At 42.1% G+C, this 23,352-nt stretch overlaps 1 protein-coding gene across 1 annotated transcript in view; it reads left to right on the top strand.

Annotated features, from left to right (window-relative positions):
- Positions 1-4,689: 4,689 nt before the first annotated feature.
- The window catches only part of slc8a4b (solute carrier family 8 member 4b), a 104,210-nt gene continuing 85,547 nt past the window's right edge, over positions 4,690-23,352 (top strand). The window contains exon 1 of the mRNA XM_080519121.1: positions 4,690-4,727. The gene's annotated coding sequence lies outside the window, so the exon portion shown is untranslated. The remainder of the gene's footprint in view (positions 4,728-23,352) is intronic.

Genomic DNA, 23,352 nt, shown 5'->3' with positions numbered 1-23,352 from the left:
AATTTCAAATGGATTCCAAAGAGTTTGGCCTCTGTTACACTTAATTTTGTTACACTTAATCCCAGTTGTTTGTTTTCAGAAGCACTCTTTTGTACACTTTCAGCATCAATGGTTGTCTTAGCCTCCTGATTATTTTATTATTATTATTTTTATTATTTTATTTTAAAGAAAACCTTCAAAGTGATGTAACTGCAAATACGTATTGTGAAATAGGTGAATGTTTTCATCAGGAACATTGGCTAACAAGGTAATTTAATTTAATTTAATTTAATTTAATTTAATTTAATTTAATTTAATTTAATTTAATTTAATTTAATTTAATTTAATTTAATTTAATTTAATTTAATTTAATTTAATTTACAGCAATAACAACATATACTGAACTGCTTTCTTCTGCTTCCTCCTTGACAACAGGATGCCATAGTTTGGAACACATGTTGAGTGTGTGAATACAATACAGGAACAAGTGTGCAACACTGGTGGGAAAAAAATGTCTAAAAAATTCTCTGAGCCCAGATGAACCACAGAGGATCAGGTGTAGAGGACAGTAGTTGGGGGCCAAATCAGCATGAAAAAGAGCCGGCCCAGCTTTTACCAGGCTTTCTAGCTGTGCCAAGAGCCTGTGCAGCACACGACACAATGCAACATGCATTGTTCATCTCGGGGAGTCAGTCATAAAGCAGCAGTAATGTTTACCTCCAAAGAGAAATGAGGTGCAAGTGTCATAATCTGTCGCCTTTGTACCATAGAAAAGTCTAACTTCACACCTTATTGAAACGTAATTCTCCTTTTGGACGCTGGTAACTTGATACAGTGGATTTGAGACTGTATTTGCCTTCAAACTGTCACACTCGCAGCAACTGTTAAAGTGGCCTGACCTTGGCTAATTAAAGCAAGGTATTTCTGAGCTTTTATCTTATTCGCAAATGTGACAGTTCTCATTATTTTTCCGGAAAAAAGGTATATAAGGCTGCGAAACACCAATGAGCAACTTACAAAGAAAGTCGGTAGCTGGAGGTTAATAGTAACCCCTACTAACTGAATATTCTGTGTAATGCACTTCTCTGAACAGAACCTACAAGCAATTATTTTCTTTTTGTTGAAGAACAAAATGGATCGAAATACACACTCCCCCCCCAAAAAAAGACCAATTCCCACATAACAAAGAGTAATCATTGTCCTACAGGTTTATGATCCTCGAGCTGAATAACCGACTTGAATATTTCATGGAAAGCAGCAATTATCCTTCAAGCTGAAACTGTTCACACATGCTGCTTTCAAAGGCCCCTCTGCACTTTGGTGCCGCCGCGACGCTTCCTTATATTACGGTCGCGAAACGGAGGGTGCCGCTGAGTCTCCCATTGCCATAGAAACCGAGTAGAACTGGTGCTCTCACTGAAGATATTGTGGTTTGTTTGGCAATATAGTATTGAGGCAGGCAGAAACACATTCAGAGGTGAAGGGGGGAGGGCTAATTGGCACTGAATCTGTAATGTTTTGATGCTGTGCGGAGGGAGGAAGAGTCGTGTCAGAAAACGACAGGTGGTGGAGTCTCGGTAATCCAAAGAAATGACAGTGCAAGCGGAGGTCTGGAACACCAACAGTGAAAGTACAGTTTTTAAATTCACTTTTTTTCATTTACACTTTGTCATTAGTGACAATCAGCTCAATTGCTTCCTGTCGTCGGTGCAAGTGTAGATCAGCGATGTATCACTATTACATCCCAATCAATAAGACACTCCCTGCAGCAGTGGGCGCATCGGCATTTCCAATTGGATGATATGAATCGTGCCAGTGCTTTAGTTTGGGACTATTATTCAATGACTCGTAGCATTCAGCTGTGAAACAAACGACGATATGAGCCCAATAAGGTATTTATGCTTTTTAAATGACTTTCTATGATCACCTTTACAACTGTTTTTGTTGTTTCTCTGGCAATAAGAACGATGCTTCAGGTGACGTTCGATCGCACATTTAAGAATAGTTACCCTTCGTTTTAGCATTAAACAACACAATTAGTGTTAAAGGAGGAGGGTCATGCTTTTTGAAAAACAAAAACAACATTGATTGTGTCTTTTAAAGGGCAGTTTTCTCTATTGAAATTCAATGCTGGGTGCGTTCCAGGGCCCATCCATCTACCCACACCTCCTCTACATAAACTCTGTAGCTGTTTATTTTCATATAACTGTGTTTACTATCGTTCTTTATTTGAATGTTCAGGCAGAATTAATGAAAGAGTGCATTTAAGGAAGTGTATTATAAGAAACACCAATGTAAATTTCTTTTTTTACATATACCTGCAATAAAGATTACTATCAACCAAAGAATTAGCCTCAATATAAGACTATCAAGTGAAAGTATAGACGTGTTCCCATAATTGTTGTTACTATACATTATATTGCCACACAACAAAGAGACATTGAATAAAATTCTAGACGATTTAGGGTAAAAATCACTGCAAATGATGAGAAAACACCTTTACATTTATTCTTTTACAGAAAATCTATTTCAATTGTCCGCATAATGCAGTGGACAAGATCTCGCTTTAGAATGGAAAAAAAAAAAAGATGCAAGTATTTGAGTACAAATACCAAGAGTGACTGACGACTTACTTTTACCTGTAAACATGCTTTTGATGCACATGTTGGAAATGGATGCTGTCACTCTGCTGTACATGTAGTGACAGAACTATGCTTGTTTGGATTTGTATTTTCAGTAGCAAAGAGTGTGGCAGAGCTGAAAAAACCCTAGCTTTTTGGTGAGTAATGACTCTGAGCAGGATCCTTTTCCCATTTTCAAACCCAGCCTGCCGTCTTCTTCATCATATCACACGTGCCACCGTTGACAGGAGCCTCGGTTCTGTCCGTGTCGCCTCTGCTCAGGCGACGTCAGCGGAATGCGCGTGTGGGCGTGGTGGACATGGTCGCATCTGCATGTTTACATATATTTGTTTCATGCACACGTTGGCACGTCTGTGTGGTTATGCAGAAGCAAATGCGCTTGTTTGTCCGGCTTATGCACTTGTGGTTTATGAAGTAGGTTGAAATGCATTTTGACACGAGTGGTTTTGGGCCTGAGTGTGTGTGTGTGTGTGTGTGTGTGAGGTGTATCTCTGTTCTCTCAGCGTATAGGAACTGTGTGTTTGTGCATGATGTTCCCTTGGGGTGTGAATTAGCTTGCGGTGTAAGGGCAATGCTTCACGCTGAGACAGAACTCTGATCAACTGTGCCGAAAAGACGGATAATGTAAAACTACTCCCCTCTCTCATTATTTACAGCCATCCCTGCACTCCTTTGTGTCAACACCCCCGCATCCTCTTCTCCCTATCCACCTCCTCTATTCCCTTTCTCTCCCTCATCCATCTCTCACCTCTCTCACGCCAATCCTCTGGGTCCTCTTCTCTAAAGAGGTGGAGGAAGGCAGAGCCTATCAGTCTCTACCAACGTTTGTGTGTGTGGTTTTTTTTTGTTTTTGTAACACACAGCCACATTCAGATATTACAGATCAATGATAACACCGGCTTTCATGTTTTCTTCACAAGCAGTGTACATTAAAAGCATTACCACCATTTGGAGGTTAAGGTTCGTATGACTCCATTCTCTTGGGTGGATTTGTTTTGCAATGACGTTGTCTCGTCTGTCTGAATGTGCATTGAATTAACAAAATCCAAACAACACAGCAACGACATAATGAAAGTACCCAGAGGTTCACATTCATACAAAAGAGAAAGCATTAACAACAAGACACAACACATATCCACATAAACACCCCTGAGTACACTAAAGATTACAACAAATAAACAATGGCAAGTAATATGCATACAACTGGCAGAGAGAAACTCAGTGAGCAAAGCAGTTTTTAATTTGTTTTGTGTTTAGGAATTAGGAGCTTCTGTCTCAAGGCAAGAAGCAGGAAGTCGCTGTTTAACGGGTGCAGGAGTTGTCATTTTTGAATAAAATACACCAGCTCCTGTAAGTGTCTGGTGTGTAGGGACATTTGAGTGTACTTTCAGCTTTTCTCACATGAGCAAACTTATGATGTTATAGAAGCAAAAATTTCCCAAAAAATATTTTTAAGAGTTAACTGCAGCCATTTGGAAGTTTTCTTACATGTCACTAGACAATTAAGTAAAGTAGCAGCAAATCATTTTGAAAAGAAAGTCCAATATAAAGAAACGTCTCTCTCATTTAAAAAAACAAACAAACAACCAAAAAAAACGACAGCAGGTGCATCACTTTACTTCACATGCAGTAACCACAACAGTGATTATACAATAAGGTAATAGGTTATATTAGGTAGTATGGCTTTTGGACTCAAGATAAGCATAAGCAGGAATTTCCTCTTTTAACTGGGTTGTGGCCACATTTTGCTCCTCCATTCATACTATTCTCATCTAATACTACTTTCTTTCTTTCTTTCTTTCTTTCTTTCTTACTTGTTCTACCTCAAAAAGACAGTTGGGGGAGAGAGAGAGGGCGAGAGAGCGAGAGAGAGAGCGAGAGAGAGAGAGAGAGAGAGAGAGAGAGAGAGAGAGAGAGAGAGAGAGAGCGCAGGAGCGCACGGGGGTGAAGTGCGCTTGCTCCGTTGCCGCTGCTTCAGAGGCGGAGAGGCTTTTATTCAGCTGCTGAATGAAGGAGCTCACGGAGGGAAGGATGAGCAGATAGAGGGACGAGTCAGTGAGTCAATGACCGGATCCCGACCCGAGCTGTCTCCACTCTGCCGAACCGGTGAGCCAAAGCAGGCAACCTGTGTTTTTTTGGGGGGTTGTTTATTATTATTTTTTTTACGTTTTTACTGCGAATATGCATTTATTATAATTGTTTGTTTACACATGTGAGCCGAGTGCGTGTGTTTGGCATGGAGACCGGTGGGTGTGTGGAAGTAGTGTAGAGGCACGTAATGCATGAGGTCCGATCACTCCGTCAGTCACGTTGATTGCAGCGGCCAGTGTAATTTGCGCAAATCGGTGCCTGCGTGCGTAAACGAGGAGCGATAAAAAAAATAAAAAAATAAAATAAATATATATATATATATATGTATATATCCATACCTCTGACATTTACCGGAACACTGAAGTGCCCTTCATGACCGAGAGTGTCTCTGCTGCTCAGGTGTGTGCGCCACAGCGCAGCCCTGCCTGTCCAATTAGGGAACGGTCTCCTCCGCTGAGGAACCGCAGACTCGTGCGTAAGACGGCGGATCTGAGGAGGAGAGGAGCTCTCAGCGGGAGAGGAAGGGGAGGTGAGAGAGAGACACAGAGAGAGAGAGAGAGACACTTTGGGGGATTTTCATGAAACCAACAAGGGCGCAATCCCGGCCGACGAGGCTCGTGGATGTGCTCAACGAGTCGCTGGTGCCCCGAGCGCGCTCGCGCGCCGGGGCGTGGATGGACCGCACACCGGGTCAGAGTGCAGGAGGGGAATTGCAGCCTCATAGTGTCGCTTTAAACAGAACATGCATGGACTCATGCCTGTTCTGTTATTGGGGGACATTACAGCACAATGAATACATGTTACGATAAACGAAACGGTGGTGTGACGATGGAAATGATGCTGCCGGATCTTTGGAGTGATGGAGCTGCTGGTCATGATGATGGGACACGGAGACTTGAAAAATTGTGGCGCTGAAGACAATGCTGATATGATAATGGTGCTTTTATGATAATAGCCGGACTGTGGTGGCATGTTGACAAAGATAAGCAGGATGAAATGTTGCCAGCAATATTGATAATGATGATGATGATGATGGTGATGGTGGTTGTAGTTTTATGATCACAGTCGAGCAGAACGGAAGCATGGTGATGATAATGTCGAGGATCTTTTTTTTCCCCAACAGTGTTGAATTATTCACCCAAAGATATGTTCCCCTTTCAATAATTCAAGGGCCCAAGCTGTCGAATAAAAAGTAGGTTATAAATTAATTTGCATATCTCACACTATTTCCATTGCACATCAGCAACAATAGGTCTTTTTCTTAAGCAGCTTTTTCCACTCTCTGGCAGTGCTTTTACTGAGTCGCTTTGGCTCATGGCTTTTGCCAGGTGGTAATTGGACATTTTAGAAAATTGGAACTATATAAAGCTGCTATTTAAAATAGATCTGGGATTTATTTTGACAATCTCAAAATGCATGTGTGAGTTAAGTTGTTAGAAAGTACCCTCACTTCATGGGCCATGACACGACAACAACATTTCTGTTGCTGACTATGAGTGAATTTTAGCAAAAGCTTCATAAAGAGACTATCCATCCAGTATATTTGTACAACCAGACACCCTGAACACAGCATCAGTATGTGCAAAGTAACTGTAGATGACGTCAACTGTCAGGAAGCCAAAACACATGCATTTATTCATTTTTTTTATTTTGGGAAGCAGCCTAATCCCAGAAATGTCAATATTAACATTGATTCGGTCGGACTGTCACATTGACTTTTTGTGTGCACACAAATTGTGTTTCCGTCTTACCTGCTAAGTCTGTGTGTGTTTTTGCTGCTGCCAAAAATACTCGACTTTCTCTCTCTCTCTCTCTCCCCCTGTCTGTGCCTTCCTTTCCTGTGACTGTATCCTCAACTAATCCATTAATGACTTAAACAACATACGAGTTTCCTCACTGCACAGGGTGGTAACCCACATCTTGGCCTCTATTCTTGTCCATGTTAATCTGATTATGTGTATCGCTGGCGCCGGCCTCCGGTTGCTTGTGTTGCCACAAGTTAGTGAATCCCGGGAATCAGCATCGTGTCTGTCCAGTGGCTGAGAGGGACAGGAAAGTCCCTGCTTTTATAATCCTCTTCTCTCGTGCCTACGTTTGTTTGTTTGTGTGTAAGTGTGTGTGTTTCTTGTTTGCTGCACGGTGGAAGTAGAACCAGTGGGGGGGTTGTTGTTGCAGCCCTGGAGATGGATGCCGTGCGTTGTGAGTGGTGTGGCAGACGAAGATGAGGTCAACACTGCAGGAAAGTAGAAAAAGAAAAATGACTCATATTAGATAGAAAAACGGGCTTGATGAGCCACAGAAGCAACAACACGGGCACAAGTGGTGTCTACAAATTACTTGCCACATTATGTTTTATGGATAAAACAGTTTCTGATGGCAGTAATTGATTATTGATTTGAAACATTTCCACCTGAATGGACCCAAAGGGACATTTTCCATAAGATACATTTAAAATACTATATGAAATATGTAAACGGCCATCAATGTCAAATAAAATAAAGGGAACATTTGCGAAAAATGCTTCACACAATTAAAAATACCTAAAGCTTTGATTTTTAATCTGAATTAAAGCAGAAAGATAGACCTCGCTTCATTGTTAGACAAATGTGCTTGCAGTGCTTTATGGTCAGTTTAAATTAGTGGTAAAAGTATGCCAGGAGCATACTGCCACCAATGTGAGAAAGAACATGACCTCTAGTGGTCATTGTAGTTATTACAGCAGCAATGTAGACGTAGCAGAGGGTGGAGATGAGTGGGTATCAGACTGCATTCAGGGTGGTTTTTTTTTAATTTTTTTGTTCTTGCTGTATAAAACTTACAACAAAGATGTGAATCTTGATAACATAATGACATCTGATTTCCTTATTTTTGTGCAAAGTAGTATCAGTAGATACTATAACGGCTCACATTTAATGTAATTTCCACAAAACTGTGTTAAACAACCTGAAATGTCTCTTCAAAACATGCAATCTGAAATCCTCTTTGCCACAGTGATTCTCCTCGGACTTATGCTTGCAAAAGCCTGGAGCTCCTCAGGTTGCACGGTTTCTGCATAATGTAGTGTTTTCACAGCCTCAACCTCACAGTGTGGATTTAAAGCTCATACAGTTTAGCTCGCAACAACACGGAGTGTTCACTGCTTTACTATCTTGCTTGGCTGTTTTCTTTGTGTGCAGAACGACGTCCCACCGTGGAGACGTTTGAGAGTTAATTTTTAATTAAAAAAAAAAAATTGAAAACAATTTTCCTTTGCAATTTTGACACTTTGCAGTCATGTCACCGGCCAGATTAGACCCTCTGGAGGCTGGATTTTGCCTGCGCGCCCTATTTTATCCACTGCTTGATTAAAGCAATGCAACAAAAAGCAGTTATTATTGCAAAAAGTTGAATGTTCCCCGTAACCCAACCATGTGGTTATGTTATCGAAATGAATTCCAAATTAACAATTAAAAATCAGTTTTAAACTTTCTGCTTCTGTAATCATTAATATTATGATTGCTTTTTAATTCGCTTTAATCACAAGTACCTTTTTTTCCCCAATGTATCTTCCAGCTTAAGACCATTAAACTTTGAGCTTCGAAACCAGCTCAAAAAAACACATTTTAATCTCTCTGGTGTCTAAATACATAATAAAGTCCACTCTATCTCCATCATTTGTTTAGACTGCTGTTTGAATCAGAATAATTTCTGGAGGCATTTTAATCTCACCACTATTCAACACTGGGCCACCCCTGGAGGTTTAAAGTGCGGCCTCCTGCCTGCAGGTTGATTAATTAAGTCACTGTGACAATAGAAGGTGAAGACAGTGATATATCGAGGTGCTCACCTCTTCGCTGACTGTGACGCAAAGTCTATTGTCCTATCTTGTTTTTTTTTTTTTTTTTTTATTGCAACGGCTGACATTCACCAAAGTGCCGAGTGTGTGCCGACGCTGCCCTCACAGTTACACCTCAACACTGATGTGCTGAGAGTGAAGGCCAAAGACTGGGGCTCATAACATTAACCCGAAGTCTGTCAAACTCAAAGCTCGCCGGCCCGTTCACACATTTGTTGAAACCACTTGCACAAATATAATTTCTAGCGCGATGAAAAAGCCTGGTGTGGCAACCAGGTTAAGAAATACTTGAAAGTTTGCTTGACCTATTTTGATAAATGCAGGTGAAAATTAAAAATCCAATTATTTCACCACCGCCAAGTATAAAAAAAAGCTAAAGAAAAAGAAAAATCAATAATCACTAACACACAATATGGGATTCAGATATATTCTGAGTGAAACACCTCTTTGAGTAAAAAAAGAAAAAAAAAACCCTCTATAAAGATGAGTAGTGCCGACCTTACATGGCCTTAATGTCCCTCGCGGGGCCAAACGGGTCGTTCGATCTCGCCACATCATTCGTTCCACACGGCTCTGTGATCGCTCCCAAAGCGTTCCTCCCGGGATTCATTTGACACGTTTATTGCCGGATAGTGCGACGCGCCGACTGGGCAGTGGCGTCCGACGTGGCAGCGGCGCTCTCACTTGCACGGCAGACAGACTCGGCCGTCACGCTCCTGCACTCCGCCCAGCCGTTCACAGGGCAAAGTGACTCATGGTGATCTGAGCTGTTGATAGCTGGAGGCACTGAATGCTGCATGCAGCGGCCTCATCGCCCCTCATATCGACCAAATCAAGCTTCTTGATTGGGAAAAGCACAGAAAGTACAGTCTTGTGGTGCCACTGATTCCAACAATATCACTTGCGGGTGTATCTGTTGTTTCTATTTACCAAACACAGTGTGTGATGAATACTGAGAGGCTCCAGCAAACATAGTAAATTCAGATTGAAGTTACTTTTTTATGATAACAAAGACATAAAGACTGGTAGTGACACACTCCTGGACTGAGACAATCCAGAAGCTGCAGATTTGTTACATATGCATGAATGCAAGCGAAGAGATAGAAGTGTCACTGCAAGAAATCTACTTTTATTTTCACCCCGGTGTGACAAGTTTGTTTTTCTTTGCTTAGTTTTGTGAAGTCATGCTCGGTTTTTTACTTATCCTTACAAGTAAGTGACAAACGTTGATAACATAGTGTTTAGATGCGTCGCTTTTCCCCAAACGCTCATTAATCAGCTGTGGAACGATCCGTTCTGGATGAGGTGGAGATGCAGAACTATGCAAAAGCGGTCGCCTCAATAACACAGCGCAGGAACAAGTCATGGAATGTGGCTTATATGTTATGCACAGCATGAATTTCACAGCTCGTACTGGAGCCTTTCTGTGCATGTGTGGGCTTTATAATTTTATACAGGCATTTCAGTTTCCTCAGGCAATTCAGAAACATGCATACGAGGTTGATCGACAGTTCTAAATTGCCCTTAGGTGTCTCTGAGTGATCGTTTGTCTCTCTGTGTTCACCTGGTGATGGACTGTTGACCTGTCCAGGGTGGAAGCGGCGCCGTCAGCGAAGATCTGCTGCAGTCCCACGAGACGCTGAAGTTGGTTGGGGCTGTGCTGAAGATGGATGATTGTGGTTAAACGACTGCTGTTCTGTTTGCACCCGGCGTACTCTCCTCGCTGGCCGCCGGAACACATTACCATCTTAAATGAATGGAACTAATTGTCGTGTGTTCTGTTATTTGGTAAATGCAGCCTGACGCCACATGATCCTGGTGAAAAAGCCAGTGTGACCGTCGCTCAGTTCACGGCGTACTGCAATGTTTTGTAATACGTTCAGGTGTACAGCATTTGCACCGTGGTCACAGTGTCTCTGAGTAACAAAGTTAATCATCTAGAAAGATATTTGACACAATAATAATACAAATAATAGATATATTCGATGCCAACTTCCATGAAACTAAAATGTACATTCTAACTATACGTCATCCAGCGTTCTCTGTTAAAAATCCTCCAATTTCACAGTATGAATGATCAAATAATTGTTAACTTTGTATGTTTTTATTCAACATCCTTGCTCCCATTCAGATGTTTTGTTGCAGCAAAACTGCGACATAGGCCAAACTGGGTGGACGGATAACTCATCCACAAAACTGCAAACCCGGACAATTCGTCCACGACTAGTTTTATTTCAGCATTATTGATTATTAATAATAACACTGATACAATAATACACTAGATATATGAAACATATATGATAACGTAGTATCAATTAGAAATAACATGTAAAAGTACATTGTAGAGGGTTTATTTTCTCCCAAACATTCTGAAATCTCATCCGAGAGATGTCCTCGAATCCCAAACTGAGTCCCTGCAATACTTTTTTTTCTCGTGATTCTAAGGCCTCATTAGCATTCAAATGACTCATTTTAGCATGGTAATGTAGGATCTCAGTTGCCAGTCATGCATAATTGCCAGTGCATGACTCTCATGCAGAATTAGTCACGGAGGTCCACTTGGCAAGGCCCCTTGCCCAGGTTATCTCCTTCATCTTGAAAGATTAGCAATGCTATGACATGACCACTGCCACACTCGGTTCATGTTCTCAAGTCCTCGACTCTTCAAAGTGGGGAGCCACGATTATCCACCGCAGAATGCAGAAATGTGCAAACACCAAGATGACCAAAAGGCTTTTTACAAATATAGACGTATAGAGGCACTTGATGGCACCGTCATCACTGTGGTGCCACCAGATGATGTTTAAAGATGAGCCGGGCAATGATATGCAGAGGTTCACCCTGCTGCTGCTAAGAATAGAAAACACCAAGGTGGAGGGTGGGTGGGAGGGTGTGTGGGGGGGGGGGCATTTGTTTCATGACTAACCTCAGCATCACACACAAACACACACACACACAGAATATGTGATGCCGTCTGTGAGCCTGTCTTTCGCTGTGTGGTTGTAGCTGTCTGTTTTTTGGCGATTCACCCGCGCAAACTGTCCAGGAGAAGTTGTTATTGTTGCCTGCGATGTTGTTATTGCCTCAAATTTCCGACAGGGCTTGACGCTTTAGCAGCATGAAACTGCACTAAGTGGAGGAAAAGTGACAAAGGTGTTTACGATTTCTAAGAGATAGACGACGGAGCAGGAAGCGGCCCTGCTGCTGTCCTTCCATCAGTGCCAGGCCACATTCATGGGAAATCTGTTCTTTTCAAATCATGAAAGACATGAAATGCACAATCACAGATTTAACCAGCCAACTGTGAAAATGGGAACTGATGAAGAAAACATTGACCTTTACAATCTTTTCTGCCCTCGGCCAGATTTTGGAATTTCAGCACGATAAACAAACCCAAATCCATCGCAGCTCAAGCCAAAATAAACAAGCCTCAGCTCTGTGGTTAAGGTCCATTCAGGAAACCCAATTAGCGCCCCAATCCATTATTGAGAGAGAGTAAAAAAAAAAAAAATGTCACAGAAAGTCACCGCTAGTTTCGAACCCTAACCTCCTCAACTGCAACTCTACTGAATAAAAGGAGCAAATCTGTGCCACCTCCATTTTAGCCCCGGCTCCCCATGGCAGCCTCTCCGTTCCAGCAGTTTGAGAGCTTCGGAGAGTTGAGCTCGCTACGCGTTTTGCTGTACGCGTTTTGCTGACCTTCTCCAAACAGTGGCGATGGGTTTTGTTTTAATAGCCGTTATGGGTCGGGTGGAAAGAGTTTCAGCTTTCCTGAATGGACTGACATGGATAGATTTCATCAGAGGCCAACTGTAGCACATGTACTTTCAAAGAGCAAGGAGCAAAAAGAAGAGTGCAGCGAACCACTTTCGAGTGTCCACTGGTAGTTTCGCAAATGTAAAATTATATTCTGGTGGGGTTTTTTTTTTGCTCTCCGTGTGTCTGTCTTTATTTCCATCTATGTGCCCTGTCATTTTTCCTGCTTCTCCTTCTCCACCCTGTTTGCACTGTGTTCCCTCTTTAATTTCCCTGTCCGTGGTCGCTGTGCCTCTGTCATCATTCATCGTACGCCATCTTTTAACTTTTAACTGCTGTTTCCTCTCTCAGCATGGACAATTCCAGAAATAGTTCTCTGTCTAAAATGTGTTTTTAGATAAAGTCCAATAACATTTGGTGCTGTTACATTGATGGTTTTGCTTGTCTCGTAAGCCTGTCTGTGTGGAAGGAATTTAGGAATTTATCTACCAACCTTATTGAAGAAAAGCCCTCATCTAAATTTCACACAAGAACCAATGCACATACTCACACTTTAGTTTTTTTGAGAGCTGCTCAATACCACCAACAAGTCATTAAGTATGAAATCTTTGTGAAAGATACTGGACATTTTCTTGGATGAGATCATTTCTAATTTCTAACGATTGCTTAGCATTTTGGAAATAATATTTTGGTCTTGGTATCCTTTGTATAAAAAAAGTTCAAGAATATCAGTCGGGAAGCGTCTGTTGATTTCACACAGACATCAATACATATATTTTATTCCCATAAGCTCCCACATAACATAAACTAATAAAGTAACTTCGGACTCCCAAAGTATGAGAAATTGTCTTTGTTTTTGTGTTTCTGACTCTAAGAATGTAAATACAAAAATCATTTGTAATGAAATTATATTTTTCGGTGGTTTTCTGCAATTTTCTTATTGATGTCTGATGTTTGTTTTGTTGACTTTCTTTCTCTGAGTCTCTTCAGGCAGCTTACCTCCCACCCTGAAAGGCAAGTTTGTAAATAAACCCAATTGTATTAAAGTTATGATATAAATCCAAAACCACTTTTCACCTCTTAAAAACAAAAAAGGCTTTCTCGAGGGGAGTTGTTGACATTGGTGGCCATTCTCGCTGACATTGACAGTAATAACCACACCTTTCCAATTCAAGTAGCAAGTTGGCCCGTTGCTAATATGAAAATATTGATCGGTGCGACTTTAAAAAAAATCCTGCTGTTCTCTGTGAGAAGTGAGATCTGATACCAGAAAGTAGTAATTCCTTCAATCTTAATAACAGTGTAGAACTGTGATGTGAAACCCATGCGGAGAAACGATGAAGCCTCCAGTGTTGTTGGATGATTTTATTATGATAGCTGAAGACGAGTTGTTACACTTTTCTATCCCTCCCCTTCTTTTTTTTATTCTTGTTTTGCTCTTGCTTTCATTTCCCTGCTGATTTTTGCTCATTTACACTTGTTCCCACATATTTTCTGCTGAGTACCTCCTCTCTCGTCATTCCACTCATCAGATCTGCTCTTCCTTATCCTCTCAGATCTCCCAAAATCCCCCATCTTTCTCTCTCTCGCTCTCTCTCTATGAGTGTCATGTCCGCCTCCCCTCTCCTCTCACCTCTATCTCCCAGCTCGGCCCATTACCCCTCTCATCCTCCTCACCTCTCGCCTTCCTCCATCCTTAGTCTGTCACTCCACTCCAGGGTTGTTTACTGCCTCTGTGTCCCCTGCTTCATCACTCTTCACTCTTCCTCTTTGTCCAATTTCCTCCGTCACTCCCATACGTCCTTATCACTGCCTCTTCCTGCTCTTCTCAACATCCTTTGAATCAGTTGGGATTTTTTCCCTCATCCTGCCCTTAAACCATTTATCTTAAATTATTTCCTAATATTTCACATTGTATTCTTGCCATCGCTGCCCTTTACCCCCCCTCCTTTTTTCCCCCCTCCTTCAATTCATTTGTGTGTAATCTGCCACAACAGCATAAAACCCAAACCTGGATTATATAATCTGATAATAGTCCACACACACACACACACACACACACACACACACACACACACACACACACACACACACACACACACACACACACACACACACACACACACACACACACACACACACACACACACACACACACACACACACACACACACACACACACACACACACACACACAAGCTGTCCAGCCATGTTGCATGCATGACTAGGGGCTGGTTCTGCATGCAATGAGTGTGTGTGAGCGACTGTCTGTTCGCGAGTGCATGCAGATGCGATTGTGAAGCTTGCTAGTGTTATCTTTACTTGACCAGGTGGTTGTGTGTGTGTGTGTGCTTGTGTGTGTGAAGGTTTAGAAGGACTGTCATGACCAGGGATTTTATGATTGGATTTGAGAAAGGATGAGAATTGAGAAATACTGAGGAGAATATAAAATAAAATGAAGCACAAGTGGACTGCAGCCACTTCAAACTCCAGTAATCCAGTCTGTTGTCATACGAGCACCTGTATTTGTCTTTCTTCACTAACCTGTTTGAAAATGCCAGGTTTCTTTTCCGGTCGTTCTCCCAACAGTGAAGTCAAATTCCTTAGCACTTGATGTCAAGCATGAACGTTCCATGGTGTTGGATGAAGTTTTGTGTCCTTTCAAAGTCCCACGGGCCGACTTCAGAGTGTCCAATTTCTAAAGGGCAGGAGTGTCAGTGTGAATCTGATATGAAGCTTGTGTTCTTTCAGTTTTCTTAAAATAACTGTTTCCCTTGAACGGCACATTGGGGAATATGTTCTTTCCCCCGCCTCGTTCTATTCACACAGTTCTATTTACGGGTGTCACTGTCAAGGTTTGATCATGCAGGGGAAAGCACCGAGCTAATGAAGCGCTCGCTCCCTTTTAAGTTCATTAGTTTTACCTCAGCTCTGTTGCTCTCATTTCCTGAACACAAACAAATCAAACGGCGTCTTGTTATCCATCTGCTCTGTTATCAAACTGTACTGCTTCTTGGCAATGCTCACAGATGCATACACACACACACACACACAGGCGCCTGCACAGTGTGGCACACCTCCTTTTTGGCATTCATTCCAAGAAGCCGTAATTTCTCATCACCACGGGGGTATTTACTTTTGGAATTAAAGAAATGGAGGGGAAAGAAAGCAGAAGAGTGCCAACTCTTTATGAACACGGCTGAGCGTGAAGCCAGAGGACTTTTAAATCTCACTTTCTGCGCTCGAGGAGAGCCGCGACCAGGCGGCGGGGGTCTACAGCAGACCAATCATATAAAAAAGGATTAAAGGAGGCGGGGAAGGGAAGGTGAAAGATGGGGAATCAGGAGATGACAACGGCTCTGTAGAGTGACAGAATCCTCAAATGACAAATGTAATACTAGTTTGATTTGTTAATTAGTTTTGAACTGTACGTTGCAACCTCTAGTGGTCATAGGCTGCATGTTGGTGGTTTGATAATAGAAATCAGCCTTTAAGGTTGGATGTTCTTTCTATATGCAGGTTTTCTCTTTCCGAAGACAAAAGATTCAGATTTTAGGTACTACCGGTATGTGTGTATTCGTGTAGTCATCTGTCTCTTTGTGTTTGCATGGTCTAATGGCCTGGCCACGGTGTATCCTGCACTGGATATCGTGGTATAGAATATGGATGGATGGCATTCAAGGTTAAAGATTGACTGTACAAAAATTATTTCCAAATAAAATGGGACCAAGACAATTCAAAGTTATGTACTTATAAAGTAGTTTTAGTGCCAAAAAACTTTACAGGTTGAGAAATTAAGTTGTTGTGGCCGTTTTGTGGAGTCTTTGGTTCTCAAGTGAACACATTTTTCACACAACCCGAAATTGCGTGAATCTGAGCTCCCGGAGTGGCTTAAATATATTCAAAGTGCAACACAACACGACAAAAACTATATTAATCTTCTCGTCCCTTTTCAAGTCAAGGGGTTTCTGTCCTGCAGAGTCTATCCAAACAGCAAACATTTAAAAACATGATGAAAACTTTGAATATTCTGTGCGCCTTGGTGACAAATGTCACATACAGGAATCTGTATAAGTATAAGCTGCAATGACTTTCTTCAGTGGGGAGCAAACCACTGATAGTAGCATGTTTCTCAATCCATTCATCCATCTATATTCTGATCCACTCAGTTCCATCCAGGCTTCACAGAGGAACCGAGAAACTCACACTTCCTTTAGGATCTGGGTCAGGATCATATAGCTATTGGCGACACCTCAGGGCCGCCGTAATGAGCTCCAACTCACTGTCCACTTGGAGGTCCTGTAGCTCTGCTCCAAGCTCCGCCCACATGCTTGAAGTCCTCACCCTATCACAAGAAGTGAAGGCCGCCCCCCCACCCCCTTCACATTGGGAATAAAAACAATTTTAGCTGCTTGTTTTCTTAATCTTACACTGTTAGTCACTACCCTCTGTCCACCGGCGTGCATGAGGGCAGGGATGTGTGCCGACCAGTAAACAGAGCTTCGCCTCGCAGCTCAGCTCGTCCTTCACCGCTGTAATCCGCTACGTGCCGTCGCTTGTCCCAGCGAGCAGCATTTTATGTTACTTCATACATTTCAAAGACATTTAAAAAAAAAAGAAGCAATTAACACTATATATAGTAATTTAATGAGCGCATGTTTTACTGTGTGTTACACCAGATTGTTTTGATCTTTTTAACCCACTTTGTTTGTTATCTGATCTTTTTTGGGGGGATTATTGCGACAATCACACTCACAAAACAAAGCACACAGTGGGGAAACGCTTACATTTTGCATACAGATACTAAACTTTTTTTGCCTTCTTGCTTTGTAATCGTCCCGAGATGTATCCTTCACCCTCTCAGTGGAAATGCTGCTTTTGCAGTGCTGCATTAGTATCAACAATCCCACCATGTCTTAGATAATGTACTACAATGTACACTGACAACATTTTCTGCAAAAGGAGCACATTGACTGTTCAAAGTGTATCGGCTTCTAATTCTGATTTTTAAAAACAATTATTCTGCCTTATTCCTTACCCTATGCAGGGCTGAACGGCCTTCATAGGGATGAGGATATTCTGTATGTGTATCCCCATGAAACTCTGTTTTCCTTGTCCCTTGCATTTACTAAGGAATTGCAGTTTCATGCACCAGTTAGCTTGACCAAATCCTCACTTCGCGGAGCTTCACAAAGCGATAGCTGGTCTCCTGGAATCTCTCAAGTCTGTATTTCTTGTAGTGTTTGTAGTTACACTCAGACATGATTTGTGCTGAACGTCTCAGGCCATTTCCAAAGGCTTGCACTGGAGTGAAAAGGTCTCCAGGTTCGGCTCAGTGCGGACAATCCTGAGTTTCTCTCTGTGTATGCATGAGTGTGTGTGTGTGTGTGTGTGTGTTTGTGTTAGATTGACAGTTTTCCATGTTGATGTGATGAAATTTCGCGGTGAACTCTGGTTCAAGTGCATGTATGTGTGTGTCATCGGAGGCCCGCAGCATGAAAAGAACACTTAAATGAACACCCTACACTGTGCATGTGTGTGTGTTGCCAAGTCATTGTACCAAAAAAGAAAAAAGTCCATACGAGTCAAAGAACAACCTAGAAAAGCCTACATGGAGGCATGGTGTGTTGTCATGGGTATGCTAAGTATAAATGTTCACTCACAATGTTCACATTCATTTAGTTATGCATGATAAGTGTGTCTGCGTATTTTTGTCTTTGTGTGTTTCGTTGTGTGTGTGTGTGTGTGTGTGTGTGTGTGTGTGTGTGTGTGTGTGTGTGTTTCGGCTTGCAAGCTCCCCCAGGCTCTTTGCTTTCCTCTCTGTGTGTGACATTAGCAAGGGACGGGAGTCTGAGCACCGTGCTGCCAGTACCTCTCAACGTCACACACACACACACACACACACACACACACACACACACACACACACACACACACACACGCACACAAAACAAACAAACGCAGCCTGGCAGATACTGAATATGAACATCTGCAATCTGACTTTGTGCTCAGGGAGAGCAGAGTGCGTGTGTGTTTGTGAGCGTGAGTAAAACATATCTGTCTATACAACGGCAGAAAGAGATTATGCTGATTGTGGCTTGCGTAACGCCATACGTGTAATGTGCATTATGAGATTGCATACATTACATTATGTGGATTATCTAAAGCCACAGCTCTTGACTGTCAGATTGCCTGGGCCAGTTAGTGAGGGACTTACACGCTCCCAGCGTGCAAAACACATCTGCTTGGGACACTCTTGTTCCCATTCTATTTCGTTTTTCGCTCATTTAGGAATCACCTGGACTTCCTCTGGTGATATGAAATATAATACAATGGAATTGTGGGGCTGATTGTTCACAATACTCCATGAGAAATGAGATGATTAAACCAAAAAAACGTCCTCGTTTGCATTACTAATAATTAAACAAATTAGACCAGCGCGTATACATCAAGTGTCATGCTTTATCTATAATACTTGACGAAGGACAGGCAGCTGTTGTACATGCATCATGTCACCTTGACAAATTGATTGAAATAATTATGTGGACAGGTGGTGATTCTATAGTTTATCCAGATTATAGGATATTAAAGTTGAGGGGATCCAGTCATGTTATTAAAACATGGCATGTGTTAAGCAGGATGTTGTCATTGAATTGCCATTGAATGAAAACTGTTCTGACGGATGGAGCAGTGGTGGCCCAGAGGTACATACTGTATGTTAACCAGCATGCGACTGCTACCCACTGTGTGTCCTCACTGAGGCCCTGAACCCACAACTTCTAGGAATACATCAGGAAGTTCCTCCAGAAATGTCGATCATATGATTCACTGCGTCCGGCGTGTGAGGAAGTGCACCTTCTTCTTCTATCCGTGAATATACACTGTTCTTAAAGCAGAAAAACTCAAGGGAGATTTCCATTCATTTAAGGCAATGATGCTGGTGTCAAATTACAAACACTTTGCGTGAGAGAAATTCTCTGCAAGCAGGCCAGTCAGAAAAAAAAAGCAATGAATGGAGATGAAAGCAATGAAAGCAATTTGTTATCTAATATCACACATAGTGATATTAAATAACAAATTGACTTGTTGAATGAGACCAATACTTCTTCACTTGGTGCCATTGGTCACTCATAAAACACTTTATACAGGTTCTTACAGGATATAAACTGATCACATGCAAAAGGTTTCCAACTTTCTATGTCAATGGACTTTGAGCACAATCGTTTTGTTCACACATATAGATCTTCTTGTCTCTTGTTTTCAAGCCTCTTGGCCTCCTTAGGATGTGGGTTGTAGCCTACTTATCACTTTACAAATAACTTTCAGAACACATCTGGCAGACGACACAGCTTCGTTCAAAATTTCTCATTAAGGCCTATTTAATGGAATTCACATTGACACTCAAAACAAATCTTTGTTGAACTGAAGCTACCTAAATCCCTGCCTAAAATTAGGTTTAAGTGACAATTTAGCTGGTCAAGGTTTTCCCTTTAAAACTGAGAGATCCCACTGGCCGACTTCATTCAGATATTTTCCCTCTGATTCCTCATTTCTTTGTACAGGCGGTGCAGTTATTAACCTCCAGCCCCAGAGCCACTTTCATTAGGTTCTTTTTCTAATGTACGCAGGACTAATCTGGAGGTAGAATGAAACATTCATACCTCACTTCACCATTCATCTGGCTGCTGATACTTCACCAAACCTCTCTGGCCTTTACTGCCTAAAGGGTCTCTCGCCGTTTTCTCATTTCCTTCTCTTTATCACTCTGCCACTCTTTTCTCTTATCATCTGCGTTGTTCTTTTCTTTGTATCTATCCACATCTTCCTTTCCTTTCCTCTCCTTTCTCCGACCTCGCTCTCTTCTCCTCTTGTGTCTTTGCTCGTCCCCTTTGCCTCCAGCAGCGGGACGATCCGTTGTCGGCTTCAGCCGCAGCTTCAAACATGCTTTAGATGAATCAAAGGACATATTAAGTACAAACACACACGTTTATGCACTCGCACACGATGGCATCACATGCATGCATCTCCATGTCATCACAGTGAGCGTGTTACCAATTGCGGGCTTCAAAGAGTGAATAAATGCAGCGCAGAGTGTTATGTGTGAATATTCACATGTACACACACACACACACACACACACACACACACACACACACACACACACACACACACACACACACACACACACACACACACACACACACACACACACACACACACACACACACACACAATTCCGAACCCACCTACTCAGATTACACACACGAGTACATACAATTAACATCCGTGTATGAAATATGTATGAAAGTGGAAGTTGAAACATTTTTGTGTGTCAGAGAGAGAGAGAGAGAGAGAGAGAGAGAGAGAGAGAGAGAGAGAGAGAGAGAGAGAGAGAGAGAGAGAGGAACATAAAAGTGCAGCAATTGAGTGTCTGCCTGCCTGTGTAATGAAAGCTTGTTTTCCTCAGATCCGCTGGGTGAGTAAGGTGTCGGGCGATGGTCAAACACTTCAAAAGCTGTTTCATGCCGGCCTCAGTGAGGTGCCATCGACCTCTGAAGCTGTGGATCGATTGACCGGCCTTAATTTGACTCATTTGGGGAAACAAGCTCCCCTCTTTCGATCTGAGAAATTTACACAAGTGCACACATCCATTGACACATATGAGGATATTATACATTCTGCAGGATAGACCATTCACTCTCACCGGAAACAAGAGACATCTTTATAGTTGTAGAAGTGCAGTGTGTTGTCAGTTCCACCACCTGCTGATTTATTACTGTTGTACGTTTGCATTTGTGTGTTTTGTTTTTTCTGTGTCATCGATATCAAATATCGCAAAAGTACTTTATATAGTCTTCAGGTAATTATCTGCAAATCTTCAGTCATTAAAAAAAAAAAAAGATTGTTGCTTTTTCACTTTCTTCAGTCACATCCCGGCAAACTGTCATCAGATTTAAACTGACAACCATTGAGTCACACTCGTAAATCTTCTGTGTACATAATGTGTGAGTGTGTGTGTGAGTGTGCGTGTGTGTGTGTGTGTTTATTGACCTCCTTCACCCTCCCTGCCAAACCATGTTCCAGTTACAACCTGAAAGAAAGAACCAAAAAAGCCCAGAAAACAGTATCGATCCAAAGATAGAAAAGCAGCCAGAGGGTTTGAACTAAACTCATTTCTCTGAGGATTTCTCATTTTTCTTGTCTCTGTCCCGCTCAGGCTTTATCTCTCTCTGTCACACACACACACACACACACACACACACACACACACACACACACACACACACACACACACACACACACACACACACACACACACACACACACACACACACACACACACACACACACACACACACACTCCCATGCAATCACCCACTCCTCTCATACCCGTAATGATAATGTTAAAGACTTTTGTATCTCATTAATCACCATAGCAACCGCATTGGACCTACTTTCTATTCCCCTTTTCTTTGTTTTATCTCTGTGCCCCCTTCTCTCTCTCTCTCTCTCTCTCTCTCTCTCTCTCTCTCTCTCTCTCTCTCACTCTCTCTCCCTCTCTCCTACACACACCATGCAGCCACTTAAATTCAGCATTGTATTGGATATTACACTCCTGGAGCACACTCATTGTATCTCTGGTGTTGTCGCAGGAGAGCGACCGCCAGCGCTATTGTATAAGTGCTGTGTGTCTGTACATGTGTGCCCATTAGTGTGTTGGGCAGAGAGCGAGTGGGTGAAGCAGAATGATCGCCCGCTGAAGGCTGTGGCAGGTGTGTGACCCCCAAAGGGCAAACTCACATTGTTAACAGACCTCCGTTGCATCTGTGTGTGGGTCTGCTTGTTTGTAAGCTCCGGGATCTTCGGCATTACTTTGTAACATAGATTATCAGTGGTTATGTAGGTTGTGGGGGAAAAAAAAGAAAAAGACAAAAAGAAGGACGACTGAAGTTTGTGTGTTTTGATGCAGGTGATAACATTCAAGATGTCTTTAAGCGAAAGCAGATGGAAACTCAAATGTTACTGGAGCATAACGCTACTTAATTCATTTATGGTGTGTTTGTACGGCTTTCCAGCTGACAGTGTACGCATGCATGTGCAGTTGTCACCCGGAGGGTTTTTTTTTTGTGATAAACACAGCTTCATACCAGCCAAAGCACAAAAGAATGAGGGATGTGAAATGTCGAAGAACTATTTAAAGAAATGCACTGTTCTTCTGCGTTATAACAACTGCCAGGCAGCGTTTGAATCCAAAGCAATAATCTGCTCCTAAAGCTATGGTGATGATTACTTTTGCTCACGACATTGATCTGTCTGCTTCATAACAAAGTGTGACTCGAAAATATTCAAATATTCACACTAAATTAGACAAGCCTGTCAGGTATGTACTGTGCGGTTTTGGCCTTTTCGGGATGAGCGATGAGTAATCTTGACAATATTTCGAGATCACCTTTTTGACAGGGTCTGAAATTTCGCAAGCGCCGTCCGGCTACATCTCACGGTGTGACTGCCACGAAATGCAATGTGGACTACATCCACATCCTCCGTTTACATCCTGAGCATTTCACTGCATGTATAATGCTACTAAACCAACTTTGTTTGCTTTGTTTATTAATCCCCTGAAGGGACTGGTGGCGTACCATGACGATGTAAATATTTATATTGTGCTTAACGCAAAACTTTAAACCCACAGACGTTAAACTTTAAGGAGCAAAATCCATATTAAATCTGCACAGAAGTGTTACGAATGGTGCCATTAGCTTCATCTGCTCTGGTTTCCAAGTAGGTTGAAATCTGGTGCTGTTTACTTGAAGAAGCTTTTTGAAGCTCACATTAACACGTGGAATGGAAAGAGACTTGACCCAGATAAATCGGCAGATTCCAATGTACTCATGCCAATTAAATACTCTATGTGGGGCTCCATAGACGTATAGACATAGAAAAGGAGGGTTGATCTGCATTTGCGCCAGAAGGTAAGAGCTAAGGTTCCTTGTTGCGGTTGTAGTAATTACCATTGGGATATAACAAGCTGTTTTAGTGCATTGCAAC

Source organism: Blennius ocellaris (assembly GCF_963422515.1).
Source record: "Blennius ocellaris genome assembly, chromosome: 23".
Taxonomy (NCBI): domain Eukaryota; kingdom Metazoa; phylum Chordata; class Actinopteri; order Blenniiformes; family Blenniidae; genus Blennius; species Blennius ocellaris.
This window is presented reverse-complemented; position numbering and strand designations above follow the sequence as displayed.